The 22,758-nt window shown below is 39.6% G+C and overlaps 2 protein-coding genes across 2 annotated transcripts in view; one reads left to right on the top strand and one right to left on the bottom strand.

Annotated features, from left to right (window-relative positions):
• LOC311077597 (protein NLRC3-like) overlaps positions 1 to 22,758 on the bottom strand; it is a gene marked incomplete at its 3' end in the record, with an annotated part of 522,782 nt that overhangs the window by 438,620 nt on the left and 61,404 nt on the right. The window lies entirely within an intron of this gene.
• Positions 20,186 to 22,758, top strand: part of LOC311077616 (glutathione hydrolase 1 proenzyme-like) — a 30,683-nt gene continuing 28,110 nt past the window's right edge. The window contains exon 1 of the mRNA XM_084106188.1: positions 20,186 to 20,265. The gene's annotated coding sequence lies outside the window, so the exon portion shown is untranslated. The remainder of the gene's footprint in view (positions 20,266 to 22,758) is intronic.

Below are 22,758 nucleotides of genomic sequence, written 5' to 3'. Positions count from 1 at the left end.
TAGTATGCTGGACTAGTATGGACTGAAGTTTCCAACGTGTAAGCTGGAGATACTGAGGTATTACTAGGAGACTTACTGAGTGATCTAAGTCTGTTTTTTATTAGAAGTTATATCCTGGATATTTCCTCTTTTGTCTGTAGTTGATCTGCTGTTGATGTGTGTCTGTAGATGATCAATCTGTTGCTGTGTGTCTGTAGATGATAAATCTATTGATGTGTGTCTGTAGATGATCAATCTGTTGATGTGTGTCTGTAGATGATCAGTCTGTTAATGTGTTTCTGTAGGTGATCTGTCTGTTGATGTGTGTAGATGATCAATCTGTTGATATGTGTCTGTAGGTGATCAGTCTGTTAGTGTGTTTCTGTAGGTGATCTGTCTGTTGATGTGTGTAGATGATCAATCTGTTCATGTGTGTCTGTAGATGATCAGTTTGTTGATGTGTATCTTTAGGTGATCTGTCTGTTGATGTGTGTCTGTAGATGATCTGTCTGTTGATGTGTCTGTAGGCGATTTGCCTGTTGATGTGTATCTTTAGATGATCAATCTGTTGATGTTTGTCTGTAGATGATCTGACTGTGTGTGTCTGTAGGATGTCAGGCTGTATGGTGACCGAGGAAGGCTGTGGTTATGTGTCTTCAGCTCTGAGTTCAAACCCCTCACACCTGAGAGAGCTGGATCTGAGCTACAATCATCCAGGAGATTTAGGAGTCAAGCTACTCAATGACAAACTGAAGGATCCAAATTGCTCTCTGGAGATATTGAAGTAGGTGGGGAAGTAAGGGAGTTACGATGTTAGAGAGTTGTGGTATGGTGCAAAAGACTTAGGCACTGTTTAAACTGCAAAAGACCAGAATGAAAACAATCATACTTCTTTAATGGATTTAGCTTTAGTCTCAATTACTGATCTAACACTTCACTAGTTTATAGTACTGTATATGCTTCAGAGCAGAGGTTCTCAACTTGAAGAGATAACCAAATTGCAGGTAAAAAAGAAAAGGTTTATGTGCAACAGGCAAAACTCAGCAAAATCCGGCCCAAGAAAAAATAAATACATTTTGCCAGGAAAAATAAGATGCTGAGTAGCAGGAAGTAATTCACGCAGACAAAAAAAACTAAATTGGGCAGCCTGGTATTGATGTCGGGGCAGGCAAGGGCAAGAAAAAGGAACAAGGCAGGGCAACAAATCCAGGTCAGGAGAAGAGAACCTCAGGATCCCAGGCAGGTCAGATCAGACATTCTAACTAGGCAGGGGTAGACAAAAAAGAAATGCAGGATTGACAGAAAATCCTGGAGCCAAAAAAAAAAAAAAAAAAAAAAAAAAAAAAATCATATATTCATATATTATGAATTTTACATACATACATATGCATATATACATATTACATATATTATTTTCAGACATGTACAGACCTACTATGTACTGATGCAATTTTGCCATTAAAGAACACTTACAAGCGTAATTTGGCAAAAGTCCATCAGTAGGCATTATTTTTGTCAATTTAGTGATCAAAATGGACAAATATGTTATTAGATTAGAAAAATTAAACGAGGAACATACCAATGAAGGGACACATGCAAAAAAGTAGAGTTGTAGCATCAGCAGTGAAGGTAGGGGAGTATTGGAAGAATGGAAGAATCAGTTTGCTGTCAATGAGAAGGAAGGGCAGGCTTTCTGTTTGCTCCGGAGTAAAGTAACTGAAATCAATGCGAGGTAGCTTAAAAGTGTCCCAGGCTGTGACATTTGCAACATTAAAAATGATGTGGCTCCTTGCCAAACATTGCAGACTATTCAATGATGGGGAACTATTTAAAAACTGTTTTCTGGAATCACAATGTCTTTTTGATCATATGAGCAACAAGAGCTAGACAATCTGCAGGATAAAAATATTACAGCTCAGTAAAGACACAGTTACGTGTTGAATTTCAGAAATGTATGAGCACTTGACAGAAGATCTAAAAACTAAGCTAGCCACTGCTACAGGACTCCTCTGGCTGCAGATGAATTGACAGACATCAGATATGTTGCTCAGCTTTGCATTTGGTTGAGATGTGTGAATTCAGGAACTTTTGAGATTACGAAAGTTTTATTGGCATTGAATCTGCAACAAGAACGAACAAGGGGCAAGGGCATTCATAGAGCACTCAGTGAAGCATGCAAAGATATGAACATACCGGCATCCTCAGTTGCCTCCATCACTACTGATGGTGCCCCCTCAATGACGGGAAAACACAAGGGTCTTGTTGCTGAAATGCAAAAAACACTGCCCTTACTTGTTGGCATTTCACAGTATTGTGCACCAGCAAGCTCTATGCAGTAAGTTAATTGATGGATACCTCATGAAGGTTATAGACACTGTGGTCAAGGTGGTCAACTTCGTTTGAGCATACCCTCTAATGTATTGACGTTTTTTTTGTGTAGTTGGATGAATTGGATGGTGCCTTTAGACACCTTCTGCACAGTGGAAAGTCTTAAATTGTTTTCTGGCTGTACTCCTTGTGATAGTTTACTTTTTTGATGACATTGGTGAAGAAGAGAGATTTCCAGTCTTGAGAGATAAGGAGTGGAAAACAAATCTAGCTTTTCTATCACGGATACATCACAGTTCACCGAAGCAAGCTGAACTTGCAACTGCGAGGATGTTTCAAAATGAAGCTATAGTACACTACACAATTTAAAGATGGTGATTTAACTAATTTTCCATTTCTGAATGACTCAAATCAAGCATAGCGTCAGTTCTGGCAGGTCACGTTAGTCAAGCTCACATCAGCTGACTCTCAGCTGATCCACGTCTACCTATAGGAATACGACGCCTATCACCATATACATATATAAGCTCCTTCAGTATTACCAGCAGCTATCATGTTTCTCAGGAGCTAATTACCCTCCTCCATCCCCAGCTCTTCCTCTCGTCAGTCAGGATTTGGCATTCTGATTCCCTTGAATCAGAAAAAATTCTCGAATTATGTGTGTACTTTTAAATCTTGAATTAATGATTTCTGCAATACATTCATGTTGGTTCTGTTCTGTTTACCCTAAGGGGGGTTATTGCTGCTCACCCTGCTCTTATCCATGCTCCCAGCGGGCACCTTGACATCAATTTAACATCAATATGACATCAACATTGATGTCAAAATGACGTCACGAAATAGGTCAAAAATGAAAGTCATATTGACGTCAAAGTTTCGATGTCAATTTGATGTCAAGATTTTGACCTCTGCTGATGTCATTTTACCAAACAAAAAGGTGAAATGCATGGCCATACACTTATTACCAGCTTCACTTAAAACTAACCAGATTTACTTTATTTATTTTCCGGTTTAATAAAATCATATATTTGTATTTTAAAGTCACCATGATGGTGGTTAGCGTTTGCTTTAGTTGTGCTCTTGACCCTTGACTCTTTAATATTAAATGTTCTCTGGCTGCTATTATTGAGTGTTTATAAAAGCACAATTGTTGTAGCAAAAAAAGCCATGAGATCAGTTGATGTTGGCTGTTTATTGATGATGATGAAGATATCATCATGTAATTGCCTGAATCCCTGATCTTGTTCAGTGTCTAATGCTTTGATTATATAGGACTTGTGATTTTAAAACTGTTTTATTTATAATCATTAATGGCAAAAGAAGTCATGTGATTCTACAGCATATCTAGCAGTGTTGTTTATCAAATAAAATACTTGGTTTTTAAAAAACTATTTAGTGCACAAAAACCTTTAATCTATGGCAGTACTTCGACACACACAGACATCAAGAAACAGCATATGAATCTCAACAATGGTGACAATCAAACAACATATCCAGATAATCAGATCAACTCTGAGCATAAAACCAGCTATAAAAAATCCAGCTGCATAATTTATTAAAACCGCAATGCATGCTGGGAGATATGGGTGAGATTTGATTGGTGGTACCCAGCATGCACTGCAGCTGAAGCATTTTATTGATTGTCACCATTGTTGAGAGTCATACACTGATTCTTGATGGCTAAGTAATAATGTAGTAGAGGAAAAAGTTTAATGCTTTAAATGCTTTTAAAATCCTTTACATTATTTGATAAACAACATTACTCTCATGCTGTAAAATTAAATGGCTTTTATTATAAAACAATATTAAAAACACAAGTCCAATATGATCAAAACATTAGACACTGAATAAGATCAGGGATTCAGGCAATTACATGATGATATCGTCATCAATAAATAACCAACATCTCCTGATCTCATTTTCTCATGGATTTTTAAAAAGTGTGGTTCTCATGGATTTTTAGCGATTTGCAGCCAGATAAATTTTTATATTAAAAAGTCAAGGGTCAAGAGCCCAACTAAAGCAAACGCTAACCACCATCATGGTGACTTTAAAATGCAAAATATGATTTATTTAAACCGGAAATTAAATAAAGTAAATCTGGTTAGTTTTAAGTGAAGCTGGTAATAAGTGTACGGCCATGCATTTCACCTTTTTGTTTGGCAAAATGACATCAGCAGCTCTAGGTCAAAATCTTGACATCAAATTGACATCGACACTTTGACGTCAATATGACTTTCATTTTTGACCTATTTCGTGATGTCATTTTGACATCAAGGTGCCCGCTGGGCTAGGCTGCATGGATGCGCTGGGAGTTCTTGCCAAGAACAGAACCATACCGCCAATCCAAACTGTATGCTAATTGTCAGTCATATTTTATGATAGTGGTCCTGACAGAAGTGTGGGTTTACTTGACACACAACAGAGAGAAAGATTTTTTTATTACAACCATCAATCAAATGCAAATCTCAATCAAATCTCTCGTCAGATTTTGTAAAACTAAAATTTGCTGGACATTTCATCAGAAAGCCATTCACTTTCCTGTGGAACAAATCAAGGACTTGGCTGCAACTTTCGGTTTGCCCCACCACTCACTTGAAGATGAATCGATGGATTTTCAGGCAAGAGGAAACACCCGTATTGAAAAGCAAACATCCTCATTTGCAGAAATGTGTTGAAACATCCCTGGACAGAACATTTAATTACTAAGGTCGAAAGTGCTTTCAATATTTGGATCAACCTACATTTGCCAACGCACATTTTCTGCAATGTCACGTATTAAGTCACACTTCAGTGCGCGTTTTACAGTTGCAACTTAATTGTGCTTTTACTCATTTCGAGCCAAATTTCACCAAATTGGTCAGCTCCAGACAACATCAGGTGTCCAATTAATGGCGAGTAGCTCTCTGATAATACTAATAAATGTAATCATCTATGTAGTCATATAGATCAAGTAGTCTTATGTATGTATTGTTATTATTATGATTATTAGTTATAATTATTAAGTATTCTGATGTTTATTTTAACATCCCTTGGACCTGCGTGTACTGGTGGGTGACACTAGAGGGTGATGGTGAGCCACAGGGAGTTTCACTTTGATATGAAGAAGTCACACTGCCAGTCATTTCAACACACTATGAAACAAAAACAAATTTCTTATGTTTGTTGAGTTTGCAGAGTGTTACAAAAATAAAAGACCATATGTGCCACCAGAAAATGCTTCTGTGTGTGCAACATCTAGGTATAATAATAAGATTATTTGCTAATACCTTAACATTAAATTGGGTTGGTTTGCAGTGGTGACATAATGTATAAATGATATGCTGCCCGTGACGTGCACTTGGACTGTAGTGTGGCCCAGTAGGAAAAATGGCTGAGAACCACTGCTTTAGAGTGTCAGTTTGTGTGTCATGAATCATACTGTATGTGTGTCTGTATGTGAGATGAGGGTCATCTAATGGATCTTTTGTGAAGAAATTGCTTTCATTTTGATTTATTTTTTGTTGCTCCCACTATTTTATCTGCTTTTATTGACTTGATACAGCAGAATCCACAAAGCTCATTTAAGAAACAAGAAAAATCATTGAAACATGTTCTGTGATATCAAAGTGTGAAACTGTTCATTTAACATCAAGCTAAATTTAAGTAAAAAAAAAAAGACAATTAAACAACCTGTTTTTTTTTTTGATCCTACTAGTATTTGAGAGAGAGATTAGTGTAATGCTGCGTTCTCACCGAACGTGAATTGAGCGTCTGGAGCGAGTGATTTCCATGTTAAGTCACTGTTACGACGACATCAGCCATCTTGCAAATAGAAAACCGCCTAGCACTTGAAGAATTTCACCTCGAGAAGAATTTCACCTCGAATGAGCGTCTATTTTGCTTCAAACGCTCGCATTATAATTTGACGCGCGAGTGGATTCAAAATGTTCAAGCGTCCAACTAGATGCGATAGAAGCAAATTTGACGCTCAATTCGCATTCGGTGTAAACGCAGCAAAAGGAGGGTTAAATTGTATCGTAATTTGCAGTAACACTTTTGAACCTGTATATTGCACTGTGAGCCATTCACCATGTAGGAAGTAGTAAATGTGTTGAGAAGTAAATCTGTTTAAAAGCTGAGGTGAAGAATGATGTCATTAACATTTTTGATCCATACTGGTGGTAGAGACAGACAACATTTTGTATGCATATATCTTCTAAGTTTGAAATTTGTATTTTTTTTATGGGAACAAAAGCTTAAAGATAGTCTTAATGCTAACATTTATTCTAAAAGCAAAAAAAAAAAAAAAAAAAGCAAAAAAAAACAAAAAAACATAAGTGTTATTTAATTTCCAATTTTAATAAATTTTCCTCAACCAATGGTGCCACTATCTATTTTACACAATTAGCATTTCTAAAACGATGTGTTTTTTTTTTTTTGTTTCTGTTCAGTTTAGATCATGGAGGACATTTCAGGATCACACCAGGACTGAGAAAATGTAAGTCTCATCATGTACACACACACACACACACACACACACACACACACACACAGCTAGACATTTTTTGTTCTAAAAATGTTCTGAGAACATTATCATGCAGTGTTCTAATAATGTTTTCAGCGGGTGGTTTTATTTTAGTTCCCAGAATGTTCTACTAAAAGGTAGGATAACATTCTCTAAAAACATTCTAAAAATGTTTAATGATTACATTGTTAGAACATTATTCAGCGAGTAGTTGTATTTTACCCATGTGATAATGAGCTGATGAGTTGAATCAGGTGTGTTTGATTAGGGAGACAAAGAAAACGTGCAGTGTTGGGGGTCCTTCAGGACAGGTTTGGGTACCACTGGTCTAATACATTGAAAAATGTACTAATATCGATATTGCTCTAATCGCATTTAGACTCTCAATTTAACACAATATATTTTGATGTAGCAGAATTTTATTTTATTTTATTTTTTGTCCATTTGTTGTCCATTTACATACCGCAACTGGCTCAAAATAAAAATGTAGCAGTCCGATGTAAAATAATCCATGTTTTAAACAATGTAAAAGCCACAGAACCGAAGTCGGCTAGTACTGAAGATCCCGAGCAGCAGCAGCAGCAGCAGCACGCACACACACACACACACACACGCACACACACACACACACACACACACACACACTCCGGATATTCAAACTTGACATGTAAAGGCGCGCATAGATGTCATTGGCCAGATTCCTGGATGACTGTCAGAATAACCAATCATACTCAAAACAACTCGGAGAGACAGCCAAAAGTGTGGTAACATTGCAATTACAGGAAAAGCAATTACTTACAAAGCTTTTTTCGACGTGAGAGGACGCTGGCGTTGTTTGTTCGCCGCTTCTCCGTCCAAAAGTCTATCCCTATGCTAAAACTGGCATTATCATTTCAACTTTACTGACCACGATTGTCAACTGTAATCCAGTACCTCTCCATCTGTACATGGATTATATCAATTTGGATGTCAATTTACCTGCCATCAGCTTTGACGGCTTCTACCATTGACCAACACCACCAGCACTCACGTTGCTGCCATCCGGATTTCTCCGTGGTAACATCACCGCCACCGGCAGCTCATCTCTGGGTAACTCCACAAAATGTTTTGCCCTTCTCAACGGGAAACGCTAGCTGGCTCAGCTATCGCCATTTTAAATCGCCCGCTGCTTGCCTGACGTTTACAACCTGGATTTCCTGACCACTTCATCTTCTTCTCCAGCACTGCTACTGCGAGGTAGACCCCTGGACAGTCTGCTGCTGTCCGGGTGCAGTTTTGTCTTCGGCTACTTGACAGTGGCTTACACAGTCGACCTCTCAATCGCTGTCTCCTCTGCTCATCATCCACGTTCACCAAGCTTCGTCCACCATGGCTTTCAGTCAGTTTTGCCGACTAACCTGTCGTGTCGAAACTTTCCCATCAGCTAACGTGTGACTGTAGTCTTCACCCTTACCAGCTAACTATGTCATTTACATACTCTATATTACAACTGTACAAGCTGAATACCCCTATATCTCCATTCTGTATTTCCACCATCAAAAAACTTGGTCTTCTATGTCGCCCCCGCTACATCCATCGAAGCTCCCGTAGAAAGATTGTTTACTCGGGGTTCAACCACAACATTCCGTCCATCTGGTCCAACGCTTGCCCTGTCGCTTCCTGCTTGCGTCATCACAACAAACAGCACGTGCGCTCCGCCTGCCTACAAACACTACTCAAATCCGATCAGATTATACAAAACCAACCACTCCTCAGATTAGCCCTTTTTAACACCCGCTCTCTCAGCAACAAAGGCTCCATTCTCAGTGAATTTATTTTGGACAATAATCTGGATTTCCTCTGCTTAACCGAAACTTGGCAAAAACCACTTGAATACTTCTCTCTCAACCAAACTACACCAGCTGGATTTACATACATAGACAAACCACGACATGAGGGGCGCGGCGGCGGAATTGCAATAATACACAAACATGATATCAAAACGACCACAGCACCCATCCTCACTCCTGCTTCATTTGAGCACTTATCATTCAAACTGTCTGGCACTAAACCCCTGGTCATTGCAACTATCTACCGCCCCCCCAAAACAAACCCTGCATTCCTCTCTGATCTATCTGAATTTCTATCCCAACTCTGTGCCATATCACCATCCATTCTTCTGTTAGGTGACTTCAACATCCACATTGACTCCACAGACTCCAAAACAACCACCGATTTCCTGGACATCTGAAACTTTTTCAATATCAGCCAACATATTGATTTTCCCACCCACAAAAAAGGACACACTCTTGACCTGGTTTGTTCATCTGGTACCACCATTAACAGTATAACCCAAACTGACCTCACCATTTCCGACCACCTGGCTATTACCATTGTCATCGACATCCCATCTCCACCCACCAAGCAAAAACGCACGATAACATTCAGGAACCTCAAATCCATTGACACCACATCTTTCTCCTCCATATTGACAACCACCATTGCAAAATCCATTGACCCCCGAAACACGTCCCCAATTGTCCTCATCAACGCCTACAATGATGTACTCTCATCCTGTCTAAATACCATCGCCCCCCTTAAAACCAAATGTCTCCTTCACACACTCCGCCCCTTGGTACACTAACCAATTCCGCCTCCTCAAAGCCAAATGCCGACAACTGGAACGACTCACCAATAAAACCGGTCTTACTGTCCACCTGGAAGCCTACAAACTTCACAGACAACAATACAAAGACGCCCTCAACTCTCCAATCCGGCTCCAATAGTTCCAAGATCCTCTTCTCTACAATCAACAAACTTCTGAAACCCATGAACACAATCTCCAACTCCTTCACCACCACTAAGTGTGATTTGTTCCTCTCCTTCTTCAAAACCAAGATCGACATCATCCATAAATAACTAGCCCATAGCACCCCCTACCCAACCCCTGGACCTCCACCACCCTCCCCTCCATCCCACTCTCTCTCTTCATTCTCTCCAATCACTGAAACTGAAGTATCAACCGTAATCTCCAGCATGAAGTCCTCAACCTCTCCGCTTGATCCTATTCCCACATTTCTTACCAAGGTTTGCCTCCCCTCACTTTCCCCCCTCATCACCAACATAATCAACTCCTCTCTTGCCTCTGGTATTGTCCCCTCACCTCTCAAGCTTGCTGCCATCACCCCCATATTAAAAAAACCTGGTTTGGACCCAGACATTCCCAACAGTTACCGTCCCATCTCAAACCTCCCATTTCTGTCCAAAATCCTGGAGCGTCCTTTTGCAACTCAACTTCAAACATACCTCAACTCCAATAATCTGTATGAACCATTCCAATCTGGCTTCCGCTCTAAACACAGCACCGAAACTGCCCTTCTCAAAATCACCAACGAAATTCTGCTTGCTGCCGACTCTGGTCTCCTCACCATCCTCATCCTCATAGACCTCAGTGCAGCCTTTGACACCATCAAACACTCCATCCTCCTTTAACGCCTTCAGCACCTAATTGGAATAACTGGCTCTGACCTAACCTGGTTAACCTCCTATCTCTCTGACAGACACCATTATATCTCTATAAACAATTGCACGTCTTCTACCACTCCAGTCACTCATGGTGTCCCCCAGGGTTCAGTTCTTGGCCCCCTCCTCTTCATTCTGTACATGCTCCCCCTTGGATATATCCTCCGTCAACAAATGGTCTCCACTTCCACTGCTATGCTGATGACACCCAACTCTATCTCTCCTCAAAGACCATCACAGCCTCCACCCACTCAACCAGTACAGCCTGCCTCACTGACAATAAATCATGGATGCAAGAAAACTTTCTCCAACTCAACTGCAATAAATCAGAGATTCTCATAATTGGTCCTAACTCCCTCACCCAACATGCCCAGACCTTTTCCCTCAACATCGACGGCTCCAATGTCACCACTTCCACCTACATCCGCAACCTTGGAACCATCTTCGATCCTACCCTCTCCTTTGTACCACACGTCAACCACATCACCAAAATTGCCTTCTTTCACCTTCGTAACATTGCACGGCTACGTCCCTCTCTGTCTACCACTGCAGCTAAAACACTCATCCATGCCCTTATCACCTCCAGATTGGACTATTGCAACAGCATTCTTTACGGACTACCAAACAAAACCATTGATAAACTTAAATATGTACAGAACTCAGCTGCCCGCCTTCTCACCTCCACCAGCCGCCGCGATCATATTACCCCTGTCCTCCATAACCTCCCCTGGCTCCCAGTCAAATACAAGATCAACTTCAAAATACTTCTCCTCACATACAAAGCCCTTAACAACCTTGCCCCTCCATACATCTCCGTCCTACTAACCCGCCACACTCACGCCCGCCTCCTCAGGTCCGTTGGTGCTGACACACTCAAGACCATCAGAACTAAGCGCCGGACCTGAGGAGACAGAGCCTTCTCCGCTGCTGCACCTAGCCTCTGGAACGCCCTCCCCGACACCATCAAACAGTCAAGCACCTTAACATCCTTCAAACAGGCCCTCAAAACTCACCTCTTTGAGCTTGCTTTTCCCTGTTAACAGACTTTCCCAGTTCTTCATCGTCATCCCTTACATCGCTTCCTCTCTTGCTTTGCTTCTGCTTGTCCTTGGTCCTATGTGTTTTTTTGTTTGTTTCTTCTTATTTTCTTGTGTTATCCATGTAACCCTGTCTATATACCATGTTTGTTTTCTGTTTTAGTTTTTCTTTCAATGTAAACCAATTAACTGTAAAGCGTCTTTGAGTGTCATGAAAAGCGCTATGAAAAATAAATGTATTATTATTATTATTATTATTATTATTATTAAAAGAAAGAATATGAAAAAATATACACGTGCTATTTATTTATTTGTATTTGTAGGCTGGCTGTTATATTTAATCAATTGGTTAAATGGTGTTTTCATTGCAATGCATGATTAAAACTTACAATAAATGATATACCATATATATAACAACATATTTTTACCAGTTTTACCAGTTATTTTAGCAGTTAAACAGAGCAAACAGATTATATATTAAACAGAGCAAACACTGCATATGTATTCATATAAAATTATGTATATATGAAAAACTAATGGACTGGTATCATGGTGACATTAGAGTTATATTCATGTGACCCATAATGACCCTTTTGCACTTGAACAAATTACTGACCTTTCCTTAAGAAACACTCATATGCCTAATAATGTCTTGCTTTTCACCCTGTGTGGTACTGTTACACAACCTGTTGGTTTAGGGTTAATCCTCTGTCCAACGCAACACTTTGCTAACATTGGCATAATTCTATAAAAGTTACAACATATACCCCGGGTTTCACAGGCAAGGCTAGTGAAACAAGCCTTTTAACAGCATGGATACTCCAAGGTGTTGACTGCAGTGGTTAGGCCTCAAGCGTTGATACAGGACAAATAACTTCTCACTGTCACAGTCTGTAATGTATTTTAGCAAAGAGTGTTTGTATGGATTGTCCCTAAGCTAGAGCCATTAGTGCATTCAAGTCATGTCAAAAATATCGTATTTACAAGTTGAACGCACATGAACGCCACCACAATGTTGAAAATATGAGTAGGAAGCTCAGGATTTTCTTTAAGCCCCAATCTTGAAGAGTTAGGAGTGTGTCAGTGAGAAACATTGTGGAATACCACAATACTTAGGTATTCAGCAGTGACATTGTCAGGCTTTTTTACAATGAAGTAAGCTAATGCCTGCACAAAATATGATAGCATTATAATATAACAATATAATATGTAATGATAAAGTTAACAGTGGCTTCATTAATTAATTTAAAACATTAAAAAAAGATAATTTTACAGCCTGCTACCTCAACAACATCCCTAAAGAAATCCTCAAAATGTTTCATGCAAAATGTTCTACTTTTGTTAAAAAGTCAATTGACAGGAATGAAAACATTTATCTTAGGACTTAATAATATCCTGAACACATTTTACGAACATTGATTTGATAATGTTCCTCCTCTATTATTATGAACCATTGTGCCAATGTTTTATAAAAGATCATTCTACAAACTTTTACCTAAACAACATCCTAAATACATCCTCAAAATGTTACAGACAGTTAAAATGTTCTAGTTTTGTTAACACATCACATTACAAGAACGTTTTATAAAAAACACTCATCATCTCAGGCCTCAATAATATCCTCAAAACATTTTACGAACGTTGATCTGATAATGTTCCTCCACTGTTATTATGGAACATTGTGCCAGTGTTTTACTGAGAACATTATATAATCTGTTATCTCAACAACATCCTCAAAACATCCTCAAAATGTTACAGTTAAAACGTTATATTTTAGTTTACATTTAACCTTATAGAAACATTATTTGAAATGAGAAAACATCCTTAAAACATTCTTTGAACATTACATTCAAATGTTTTCTTTAAAACATTAACCAAACTTGTAGGAAATGTTAGCCAAAGTTCTGAGAACGTTCCCTGCTAGCTGGGCACACCTGTGAATATATTTACAGTGTCATAGATGTGCTGATCTCTCTTGTTGTCTTCAGATGCCTGCGATCTCACACTGGATCCAAAACACAGCAAACACTCATCACATTCTGTCTGAGGACAAGAGAAAGGTGAAACACACCAAAGAGCAGCAGCCGTATCCTGATCATCCAGAGAGATTTGAGCTCCATGACCAGGTTCTGTGTGGAGAGAGTCTGACTGGACGCTGTTACTGGGATGTTAAATGGAGTGGCTCAGGTCATGTAGCAGTGGCATATAAAGGAATCAACAGGAAAGAAGGGAGTGATTGTCGGTTTGGACTCAATGACAAGTCCTGGAGTCTCTTCTGTAGTAATAAGGTTTACTCTTTTTGGCACAATAATAAAAGCACTGATGTATCTGGCCCGTCAGCCCGCTCTAATAGAGTAGGAGTGTATCTGGACGTGTCGGCCGGCACTCTGTCCTTCTACAGCGTCTCTGACACACACACACTCACACACTTACACACATTCAACACCACATTCACTGAACCCCTCTATGCTGGATTTGTAGTTTATCCAGATTCGTTTGTGTCTCTGTGTTAAGAACCATATGGAAGCCTGTTTTCCATGCACAGTAAATACCCCGGTGTTAAATTAACGGTGTTCATATGGGATCTACCAGCAGGGTGTTAAAAGTAACACCGAAGCAGTGTTAAAGTTAATGAGATAATTAAGTGATTAATTGAGTGATGATTGACCATTATTGAAGACACCTGATGTTAACATGCAGAATCACTGAAGGAGAAAAATCTAAATGTTTAGTTGGGCTCTTGACCCTTGAAACTAATAACATTAGATTTAGTTTGGCTGCTGTAATTGAGTTATAACTGCCAGATGAACAAAGAGAAAAAGTGATCTGATGGTGTTAGTTTTTGTAATAATAATCATTTGACCTGAATCACTGAACTCATTCAGAGCCTTATTTCTGACTTAAATTTATATTGTTGATTACAGTGTTGATTACTGTGATTCAACAGTATAAGATCCAGAATTTTCAATATATTCCAATGGATTTTTTAAAAAGTTGTGATATTTTTTTTTTTTTAAACTGCCTTTTAGGCACACACAGACATCAAGAATCGGTGTATTAATCTCAACAATGGTGACAAATATGAAATTCAATTAGGAAAATTCAATTTATGCATACCACAATGCATGATGGGAGCCATTAATGAGTTGTGATTGGTGGCACCCAGAATGCACAGCAACATGCTTTATTATTGTCACCATTGTTGAGAATCACAGGCTGATTTTTTATATCTGTGTGTCTAAAGGACAGAAAACTTTAGCTTTTTTTTCAGAACAACTTGTAATCCTTTAGATCAGTGGTTCTCAACCTCTCCTGCAGGGACCCCCTGACAGGCCATGCTTCTGTTTTAATCCTGAAATGGCACACCTGATTCATTTAATTAAAGGCTTAACGAGTAGTTGACTAATTGATTAATTGACTAATTCCTACTCTTCCTACTCTAATAAATACTCATTAATTGAATCAGGTGTGCCATTTCAGGGTTAAAACAGAAACATGGCCTGTCAGGGGGTCTCTGCAGGAGAGGTTGAGAACCACTGCTTTAGATTACATTACAAAAGGTCTTGTGGCTCAGATAAGGTCCAGTTCTGGTTTATTTCTTTTGCTTTTGGCTATCCAGGTTCAGAAAGTAAAAGTCCTCCTCAGTATTTTGTTCTAATCACCTGGATTTGCTAATTCAGCAGGAGAGAGAACTAATTAGTGAAATCAGCTGACTGAGTTCATGGGTGGAATAAACATATGGCAGGACTTTTACTTTCTGACCCCTGGACTAGCCCTGACCCCTCGGTGAGGTTTGGGAGAATGCTATTTTTAATCGCCAAACCGACACCATGCAGTTGTTGTCCTACCCTCTCCAGTAAATGTATAAACCCTCACCTTCCTCCTTTAATGATCCTTCACCCAGAAATCTGGTCTCACTTAGTGCAGCTTTATCTATGTTATAACGCTTAAGCTCAGCAGTGACCAATGCTGTCCTTTGACTAGGCTGATTAGTGCCATAGTTTGAATCCAGGAGAGCTCTAATATTTCATGTTCCACTGAAACAGAATGGGCCGATAGGTGCGGCATCCTTTCCAGGCCGTCTGGAGCAAGGTCACACACACACACACACACACACACACACACACACACACACACACACACACACACAAAGCTGATTAAAAAAACATTGAGCAGATCTGATAAATCAAATTATTTTGCCATAAAAATACATTTTTGCCATATTTTACCCCAGAAAAAGAAAAAAAAACATTTTGAATGATGATAACTGATCAATTTCTGAAAGCTCAAATCATATTATGATTATCTGTATATAAATGTATGTAATGATTAGACTGTACAGTGTGAGGTATTGAGGACATCAGAGCACATCAGAATCAGAATCAGAATGAGCTTTATTCGCCAAGTGTGCACAAACACACAAGGAATTTTTTGTGGTTTTTACAGGAGCTCTTGGTACATACATACATATATGACATTAGAACAGACATTTAAATGAGAACATAAATAAATAGAATAAACAATAATAATAGTTTTAGTATACATCTGAAACAGAAGACTTATGTACAGATTTGTGCATTGTGTGTACAGCTCTATAAATAAAATTTGTATATGTATTTACACAAAAAAACCTCTTGCTTCTCTCTCAAGTACTGAATTAATTATACAGCAGGTGTTAATTGCTGTTTTAGCTGTTTAAGCTGGAGATAGCTTGGGGGAAAAAAACTGTTTTTGTGCCTAGATGTTCTAGTGCGCAGAGATCTGTAACGTCTGCCTGACGGCAGAAGTGCAAAACAGGTTTTGGCCGGGGTGGGAGGGGTCTGTGATGATGTTCCTTGCCTGTTTCTTCACTCTGGCATTACAAGTCCTGAAGGTTGGGGAGGTGTACACCAATGATCCTTTCAGCTGTCCTAACAGTCCGTTGTAGTCTTCTTATATCTGATTTGCTGGCTGACCCAAACCAGACAGTTATAGAAGTGCACAGAACCGACTCAATAACAGCTGAGTAAAACTGAGTCATCTGCGCTTGTGGTAGGTTGAACTTTTTCAGTTGACGAAGGACGTACAACCTCTGTTGGGCCTTTTTGACAATGGAGTCAATGTGATTGTCCCACTTCAGGTCCTGAGAGATGGTAGTGCCCAGGAACCTGAATGACTCCACTGCTGTCACAGTACTGTCCATGATGGTGAGAGGGGGGAGTGCAGGGGGGTTTCTCCTAAAGTCCACTATCATCTCCACAGTTTTGAGCATGTTCAGCTCCAGGTTGTTATGACTGCACCAGACAGCCAGCTGTTCAACCTCTTGTCTGTAAGCAGACTCGTCACCGCCCTGGATGAGGCCAATGACTGTGGTGTCGTCTGCAAACTTCAGGAGCTTGACGGAGGAGTCTTTGGAGGTACAGTCATTTGTGTAGAGGGAGAAAAGCAGTGGGGAGAAAACGCACCCCTGGGGGGCACCAGTGCTGATGGTAAGGGTCCGAGATGTGACTTTTCCCAGCCTCACTAGCTGCTGCCGGCCTGTCAGGAAGCTGATGATCCACTGACAGATGGAGGAGGGCACAGAGAGCTGGGTTAGTTTATTCAGGAGGGTATCCGGGACGATGGTGTTGAAAGCGGAGCTGAGGTCCACAAACAAGTCCCTGGTTTGTCCAGATGTTGGAGGATGTAGTGCAGTCCCATGTTGACTGCATCATCCACAGAACTGTTTGCTCGATAAGCAAACTGCAGGGGGTCCAGCAAGGGTCCAGTGAGGTCCTTCAGGTAGGCCAGCACCAGTCTCTCAAATGACTTCATGACCACAGATGTCAAAGCAACAGGTCTGTAATCGTTAAGTCCAGAGATTTTAGGTTTCTTGGGTACCGGGTACATGCTGATCAAGTATAAATTTAATGCACAAGGGAAAAAACTTAGACAAACTTTTAATGTTAGCTTGAAAAAAAAAATCATGATTGGAAATGTAATGATTAGTTTGATGAGCACGCCCGCCGACAGGGGGGGACAAACGGGTCTGTTGTCCCGGGCCCAGGGTAGAGGGGGGGCCCAGAACTGGGCCCTCATTAAATTATAAAAAAAAATATATATAAAAAAAAAATTAAGGCCTATTTGTGGAAAAAATATGTCATATTTGACTTACATAAAAGCTTTTTATTTGTTTTCTTCCTAACTGTCCTTGAAATAAAAGCCAAGAACCCCCCCACCCCCAACACAAAAATGGTTTGGCCACTGATCAAAATTTGATGTTGTCATTTAATTTGAAGTTCAGAACGCTCAAAATGTCCGGTGCTCAGAAAAGGAAAGAAAATAGAAGAAGAGAAGAAGAAAATAGAGCCCTGGGAGATTTTCTGAACAAATATTTTTTTTTAAAAAGGTGGTGACGGTGAAGTTGGAACTAGTAAAGTCAACGTAGAGCAAGGTAAGAAACAGCGCAGCCAACGTTTACGAGCCTTGTCAGGAGTTTTCCTGCGTTGAATTTTTTTGGCGGCCGCCAAAGCAAATTTTTTGTCCTGCCAAAGCCTTATTTGATCGGTAGGCCTAAGTGATGTAGAATAGAATGACTGCTGTGCCTGACAGTTCGCAAAACGAGCAGAGAGAGAGAGAGAGAGAGCCCCGGTCGCGCGCGCGCTCTCTCACGTCTTCAAACAACACGTCGAGCGCTGTATTGCTCTCTCTCCCTCGTGCATATTAATCAAAATCAATTGACACTATGGTAAAAGGTCGGAAGACCGCAGTTTCACGTGGAGCATTTTGAGATTTTTCTCCTGAATTACCGCGTGACTTGTGCTAAAAACAAAACAAAAAACGTTGCCTTATTTTCTCTAAAAAGCGTTCCGCCCATTCAGCTGACATAAACCACAATTTCAGTAAACGAAAAAACCTATCCAGTGATGAAATGTTTTCTGTGTTGACACAAATCTTGTGCAAGGTCCTAAACTGCCGAGATAATCACACAATGCGTGCTGTAGGCCACAAGTCCACTAATGACACGTCCGATACGCATAATACGAATGATTCCTTTGAACCATTCACTTTAATGAAGGGTTAAAACAACTGATCTGTCCAACACTGAATTGGTGTATAAAAAAAAATAAAAAAAACACTTTACAATAATCTTCCATTTATTAAACTCTAGTTATCTTCCATTTATTAAACTCTAGTTAACTACATTAGTTAACATACTATTAATAAACTGCACTTCACCGGCATTGTTAAAGGGATTGTTCACCCAAAAAAGAAAATGCCGTCATCATTTACTCTTCCTCAAGTTGTTCCAAACCTGTATGACTTTCTTTCTTCTGCTGAACACAAAAGAAGATATTTTAAAGAAGGTTGGTAATTAAACAGTTGCTGGTCCCCATTGACTTCCATAGTATTTTTTTTCCTACTATGTAAGTCAATGGGGTCCATCAGTCGTTTGGTTACAGACTTTCTTCAAAATATCTTCTTTTGTGTTCAGCAGAAGAAAGAAAGTCATACAGGTTTGGAACAACTTGGAAGTGTAAAAGATGACAGCATTTTCATTTTTGGGTGAACTATCCCTTTAATATCAATTTTAATATTCAGGCTACTAATAGCCTACATTATTGAAATCAAAAGTTGTATTTGTTAACATAGTTAATGCAGAGGAGAGGAAGAGCAAGGGAAAAGGAGAGATCTGGGCGCGGGGGGGCCCATCTAAGATTATCTCGTACCGGGCCCAGGCAAGACTGTCAGCTGGCCTGTTGATGAGTGTGGTTCATCAGCAAAGCAGCTATTATTCAACTTATTAAATCACATATTTCCCCTAATGTCTAGTTCTTGTGTTGTTTAATTTTCATTTAGTGTGTGTGTGTGCGTGTACATGCGTATGTGTGTGTGTGTGTGTGTGTGTGTGTGTGTGTGTGTGTGTGTGTGTGTGTGTTGTTCAGTCACCTAAAGCAGCTTCCCTCATAGCAACATTTTGACGTCCCAGATCTGGGCCACAAGCAGGCCATAGCAATGCCACATGTCAGCCAAGAGCAAAGAAATAAACCAGAACTGGACCTTATCTGAGCCACAAAACCAGTGTATATTAAATATGGAGTCATTTCAGCCTTAATAAGCCTGTTAACAAGCAGAATCACTGAAGAAAAGAAGAGAACAGAAAAAGAGACGAGCAGAAACACAAGAACTACAACTGACTTCAGTCATAGATTGACTTTTCATGCTCATGTTTGGTAAAATTTTCTAAATGATTGTTATAATATTGCTGGATCTCATGCTGCAGTAACACAGGGTTTGAGATATGAATATATTAATGGAACAACACAATTGTTAGATTGAAGAAATCTCAGTGAATCAGTCTATTTCATGATGATTATAAAGCCATCAACAGGTAACCATCATCACCTGATCTCATTTCACTTTAGCTTTCTTTGCTGCTGCAAATGTGTTTAACAAACACACTGTCACAGCAGCCAAAAAAAGACAAAATATATAATAAGAGTTAAGAGGCCAACTAATTGAAACACTAATCACTGTTATGGTGACTTCAAATGAGTTAAACCTCTGTTAATTCTATTTCTTTACTCTTGGCTGACATGTGGCATTGCTATGGCCTGCTTGTGGCCCAGATCTGGCAAACAGGAGTGAGCCGCCAAAGGGCCGTCATTCCACGCTGCATGTGGGCCAGATCATCTTTCCACGTGTGCCAGATGTGGGCCGGATCTGGGACGTCATAATGTTTCTATGTGGGTTAAAGCACAACTGCTCTGATAATTACCTGAAAATTTGATGATGCTCTGCACCACTAGAGGGAGGCGCGATTTTCACATGTGGTTGGAGTTAAAAACGAAAGTAAAAAGAGAGAAACTACAACGCCATTCGAAAGCACTGAATCTGTCAACACTGGGATTTTGTTTTACACACCGTTTTATGTAAACTGCTGCATATTTCTTGGTAAGTTCAGAACTTATTCTTCATGTAACCATCTAGTCAAACTGAGCTGCTATTTGGTTTTGAGTTTCGTAACTTTCGACTGTCTAACTAACAGAGCAGGCATTTGCATTTGACTTTGCATTTGTAGTGGAAAGCAACTGCTCCGGAAGCACAGTAATGTTAGTTTTAGGTTAGATTATGATATTCGCTGTATCGCATAGATTAACTTCCATGCTGTATATGGGCCAGATCATCTTTCCACATGTGCCAGATGTGGGCCGGATCTGGGATGAAACAATGTTGCTATGTGGGATATTCGCCTAGGCTGCTAAAGGGACCGTCTGCATATTCCACTCACAGTCCAAAAATATAAACGTCCAATCACTCATTCCAGTGAATGATATTTACAAGGTTATAGTAAATGCCTAGGCACACTGAATTACTGTATGTACTTTTGCCAATGTCTCACTTGTACAGTACAAAATTATATAAATAAAAAGTGCTTTAACGTTTAAAGTTTTGTTTTTCGCATGTTCCAAAAGTCAGGGCTGAAGCCTGAAGGGATGGTTTTATAATGACAGGGGGTCATTATAATGATCATTGTTTCAGAGGATCCACAGGCTCAGAGTCATCCTGCTGTACTGTCAGAATCTGTTGCTGTTACATCAACAAGTTTTCCTGTGCCTCAAACAGTAGAGCGTTGGCGCTTGCAACGCCAAGGTCATGGGTTTGATTTCCAGTGAAAGCAATATTGATAAGAATATAAATGTGTACCTTGAAATTCAATGTAAGTCGCTTTGGATAAATGCATAAATGTGTTGTCTCCCTGATCAAAATATTATGATGATAAAATCGCCTTTTAATGATACGATCATAATGAGAACATTTTTTTGCTTTAAAGCCATTTTTGTATCACTCTGTGTTTTATCACACTAGTGTCTTTATGAAATTATGTCCACTAAAAATATGATTCTTAGTGAATTATAATCTTTAATATTTATATTTTTTGCTACCTTGACATTTTTTCCACTGCACCTTGGTACACGGACACGTGCCGTTAGTGTGTTTCCTCAGCACAGTAACACAAAAGTGTTGCTTCATTTCCCCACGATGTTGTCAGAGCTGCACTGTAAAAAGTAAGCATGAGCAGTTGTTGCTTTAAGAAAGTATTTCTACCTTTACATTCTAATTTTGTTGTTGTAACCTAATTCAGTCAGGTTTATATGACATAAACAAGGGAATGCTGTTTTAGCCTAATTGAGTTACATTGACCCAACATACAATTTCCAATAAAGATCAGAATGGACACATTTGACACATGCGCACTGCGACTGCACCAGACCTATAGAGGGCAGTATAGTTGTGACTCGTGTCAGTGTACACCAATGTTCTCTACGATCAACTTATCTCACAATGCTTTGGAGAAATGCAGCCCTGGGTAGTGGATCTGTAGTTCGCAACATGCTTTGAAAGGGACTGCTTTTGGAGAGTAAATTTAGGGATTTAGGGCCAGATTTAGTAAACAGGGCAAATTAGCATAAGAGCGCAATTCCATAAAAGTGCAGATGGGAGTGGAAAGTTCTGCACGTGATCTACTGACGACGTGCAAATAAAAGAAGACACACGCAAGCCGGATCATTTCTATAATGACAAACGCAATCCACCAGGTAGGGTCAGGTTTAAGACATGCTTTTTTGGGTGGTGAATAATGGCACAAACACCAGTAAATTGACAAGCGCAAACCTTGGTAGGCTAAAACGGGGGTTTCATGACACTTTAATTTGTGGAACATTACAGCTGTTGAAATATGCAAGTCCTGGCTTTTTATGTGAGCCTTTTTTTATTGTAGTGTACACATAGGCCTGTTCCTGTCAAGGATTAAACAGGTTTTGTTTTGTTTTTTCATTTCTGTTTGTTATAAGCAAACAAGTAATAAAAACTCCCCACTAAGCAAAATGATGTCCAAAAGACGTCTTTTCAACGTCTTTGTCACAAAAATCGGACGTTGAAAAGACGTCCACTGAGGGTCTAGAATGAAAGTTTTTATGACGTCTTTTTTTTACGTGTTCTGCACGTCCGATATAGACGTTCATCGAACCTTCGTACAAGGTTAAAACTAGTTCAGATGTGGGCATTGTGGACATATTTCAACATCATTTATGGTCTCATTTAGACATAATTACTTTGACTATTGCTGTCAGATGATCTCAGTGAGAATTAACAGAGGTTTAGATGTTGATGTTTAATTTGAAGTGTCACCATTGTGGTGATCAGTGTTTGCTTTAGTTGGGCTCTTGGTCCCCGTTCCTTTTACTTTAACTTTTATTTGACTGCTTTAACTGTGTGTTTGTAAAACACAATTGTTGTGGCAGAGAAAGCCAATAATAAGTAAGATCAGCTGTTTTCAGCTTATTGATGATCATGAAATCGTCACAAAAAAAGCATTGAATGTTGTCAGATGGTTTGGCATTCATAACCACCAACCTTGTGGGACTGCAATATTGGTGTGAAAAG

This window comes from Abramis brama, assembly GCF_963993115.1.
Source record: "Abramis brama genome assembly, chromosome: 2".
NCBI classification, from domain to species: domain Eukaryota; kingdom Metazoa; phylum Chordata; class Actinopteri; order Cypriniformes; family Leuciscidae; genus Abramis; species Abramis brama.
The sequence above is the reverse complement of the archived record's forward strand: the minus strand, read 5'-3'. Positions and strand labels throughout refer to the sequence as shown.